This window comes from Arachis ipaensis, chromosome B02 (assembly GCF_000816755.2).
Source record: "Arachis ipaensis cultivar K30076 chromosome B02, Araip1.1, whole genome shotgun sequence".
In the NCBI taxonomy this organism is placed as follows: domain Eukaryota; kingdom Viridiplantae; phylum Streptophyta; class Magnoliopsida; order Fabales; family Fabaceae; genus Arachis; species Arachis ipaensis.
The window spans coordinates 12127844-12132233 of NC_029786.2; positions in this window are offsets into that span (position 1 = coordinate 12127844).

The following is a 4390-nucleotide window of genomic DNA, read 5'->3' on the forward strand; positions in this document are numbered from 1 at the left end:
TATAATGTATTGTAATATGTTAACTTTTATTAATTATATATTGTAATATAAATTTATATATTTTTAGTAATTATTGAAAAATACCTATGTACAAAAATATAATATGTATTAAATGATAGAATATATACAGATTAAACAAATTGACAAAAAATAAATTTAAAAATTCTAATAAAATATAAATTGAATATTTTTTGTGTATTTCAAGAGAACATAAATTAATTTTCTTTACATAACGTGTAGGACAAATTTATTTTTGATAATATAACCCTTTTGGTATATTAAGTGATAAATATTAATTCTTTCCATTCTTAAATATGTTGCTCAACAGCACTGATTAAAAAAGGCACGTAATTAATATTAACAATCTCACAATAGATAAAATTTCAAATTTCAAAACTAACCCATCATTCAATTTTCTTTTAAACACTTAGGGTGAAGACATTAAAAAAAAATAAACCACTTAGAGTGAATGTTTGGAAAAAAAATCCCAACATCAAATGCATTTCTTTAATATTCACAGGAAATTATTGTGCACCAAAGATTCACTAAATATCCTTCCTTTTGTTATTTTTATCCATCTAAACTAAATATGCTTAGACTCAGTTATAACAGTTTTCCAATTCAATTAATATTTAAGCAACACATATAGTCAAATTCATTAATATACTCACATTTGTGTACCAATAACAACCAAAGAATTTTGTATCATAAATCAATTAAAAAATGCAATAAGGCATACCAAAAAAACGGAGTCCAAGAAGTAAAATTACGCTTACAGAGTTACCAATTAATCACGTTAACTAAGCTATGGCTCTATCACAAGCTAATCCTAACACATATCACAACAAGCTCTGGCAACTTCTGCCAAGCTGCTTCCTCCTAACTAGGACAGTGCTAAGTGTCAACATGCTATTCAATCCATGAGAATATCTGTATTTCTACATCTGTACACTATAAATGGCCTAATAATAATAATAATAATAATAATATATAATTGATCTGTCACCTTATAACTCAGTCTTTATTATGCATTGTCACCTTATAACCCAGTCTTTATTATGCATTATGAGTTATAACTCAGCATTAACTATTATTCATTCTTTTGCTTGTAACTGATACCTTCATTACTGACTTAATGACCATCATTTAAATCTTAATGACCAAACGTTCATAACATGAATATCATTTATCAATTCTATGCCTATAAAAGCTAAGGAACCTTCTATATCTAATCTCAAGGGGCAACATGATAAGTTCTATAAGTTTTATATCATGTCTTACATTCTATATTCATAGAATTATTCTTATACCTCTTAAACACTTACTGATTTGAGCGTCAGAGTGTCTTTTGCAGGTATCCACTCCCTTGTTCTCTCATTACCGACGTATAACTCATCTTGACGGAGAGCTTACAAGTATTCACCGACGGAAGAGTTATACACTTGCCAATCTCAGCAAGAACAATTGGCGCCGTCTGTGGGGAGAGTAAAATAATTTATACTCCCCTCAAGTTCATAATACTTGAATTACATTCAAATTTTTGAACCAATTTCAACAATCTTATTTAAGATTTTATTCAATACCTCTTATCAAATTTTAATCTATCGTAACTTTTTATAAGGTTTGTATTTTATACCTTCAAATTGCTTCACTTTTACGTATCATAATATTTCACATCTTATAATCGATCAATTAACCAATCCGAGAATAAACTCGACTTTCAATCAATCCGAAAACAAACTCGGTTTTCAATCAAACCGAGTACAAACTCACTTACCAATTTTGCTTTCTTTGTCAAAGTTCTCTACTTACACAAATAACATTATTTATTTTATTCACACATATTTTTACATTTATATTTTGTGTAACTAATATTTACTGATTTATTAGTTATATTCAAATCTCAATATATGTTTTATATAATAATGACATATAACAACCATGTCAATTGAATTTTTATTTCATTAGGTGCTATATTCTTATTGCTTAATGATTTTATTTATACAATTAAATGACAGTAATGATGAGTTCAAATCTTAAAATTGGATTCCATCAAAAATTAATTATATATCAATTGTATATAACTGTTACATTATTCACTTTATGCTATTAAATTTTATGTTATTGTTTTTTAATGTAGAAAATTAAACAGACAATTTACTATTATTGCACGAAGAATATCCATTGTCATACTATAAGTATTGCTAGAAACATTATGCTAAATGTATAATTCAATAACTATTATCTTATTGCTTTATTATCAAATTAAAGCATGTCCTACAAAACAAAATTCAAATATTCACATTTGACATGTATGACATTCATATATGTCGTCTTCTTCTCTACAATTATCAACTTTCAAGGTATATTTTTTTACTTTGAACTATTTTACTTTTACAATATATATTATTCAATATATGTTGCGACTTTATACCTATTCATTTTCTCAATTTATCTTATTCATGTCAGACCTTCACTATAAATTGTAAATATTCAATAACTAATTGCTTTGAGCGAGAAATTTATTAATAAGTTGTTGTGGGTTGGAAAAATTCCCAAGACAATTAACCATTATATCCTCGGATCATACAATCGATTCCGTCAATGGATATCTATCTCTGAACTTTTCAGTTCATATACAATCAAATGCTAAAATCGTTCTTAAGCGAAAAAATATCCCCCACACAACTATTTTGATTGAATGATGACTCTTATCACTAAATTATTTTTTGAATAAGTGTCGACATACACTACAACAATATAGATTATTTTTTAGGGTTATAATGTGTAAAAGAAAATTAAAATTTGTCAAAAAAATAAATTTTGACACTATTTTAACTATAAAAATATGTTAATAAAAATTTTGTCAAAAATAGTATTTTTAACATATAAGTGATTGTGAAAAAAATTTAAATCTTATTTTGATAAATATTGGCTGTCAAAAATAATTTGTTAGAAAATTTTGAGAATATATTTTCTGTGATACTTATTAATTGTCAAAAATACTATTTATTTTGACACTTATTGACTATAAAATATTTTCAACAAAAAATTTTAACAAAGAATGAAATGAGATCTTGAAACTAAAGAATAAATTAAGATTTTGAAGATAAAGAATGAGTAATATAATCTTAAACTGAGAGCAGTGTGATGTCAAAATTAACAGAGCCCAAAGAAGAAGAAAAATAGTGGAGTAAATTAAAAACAAATGAGTATCAAAATTGAGGAGTAATTTTCTGCGGTCAAATTATTCATCAAGAAAACATAGAAAATTTGACATTTGTGATATTTGTCAAAAATATATATTAATTTTGACATTTAATTATGGTGTTAAAAAATAAAATGTTAAAATAACTCTATTTTCTTGTAGTGATAATAACCCGACTAAGCTTGGGGGCTCACCATATATCATTATTCACTTATCTTTTAACCGAGTTATAACTCATTTTATTTTCTAAGCTTAGCCTGGATCATATGATCGGCGGACAAAGTTTGGGGGCTGTGATCCGTCACCTTATAACTCAGTCTTTATTATGCATTATGAGTTATTACACACCAAACGGTCATAACATGAATATCATTCATCAATTCTATGCCTATAAAAGCTAAAGAACCTTCTATATCTAATCTCAAGGAGCAACATGATAAGTTTTATAAATTTTATATCATGTCTTACATTCTATATTCATAGAATTATTACACACAACACATGATAACTTCTATTTCATGTATTACATTCTATATTCATAGAATTATTCTTATACCTCTTAAACACTTACTGATTTGAGCGTCAGAGTGTCTTTTGCAGATACCCACCCCCTTGTTCTTTCATTGCCGACGTATAACTCATCCCGACAAAAAACTTGAAGACATTCATCGACGGACGAGCTATACACCGGCCAAACTCATCAAGAACAATAATATATAATAAAAATTAACTTATTTGAATTATTTTTTTATTATTATTCATTCATTCAATAATTAAATACAACTAAGCACAACAAAATAACTTTTTATTTTCTTATTCATTGAGTCACATATATGATAAATAAATTGTATTAATTATTTTAAAATATATTTTAAATAAATTGTGCACGAAAAGAATTTCGATTTTAATATAATAGAATAGATAATAGATAACTCAACCTATTTAGATAGAGACTTGGGGGACCGAAATTTTGGTTCGCTGAGTTTTTTAAAACCGCTTGAGTTATGATGATAACTATGGTGTAAATAGTTTCCTTTGTAACCATTTTAATTTTTAAATGCATACATTTAATTTTCAGTAGCCGACTCTACAATTTAATAATGGCCTTTTCTACATCTCATTATTTAAGCTTACCCTTATATTTTCATGTTTGATTCTTATTTAATTTTTCCTCGGGTAATG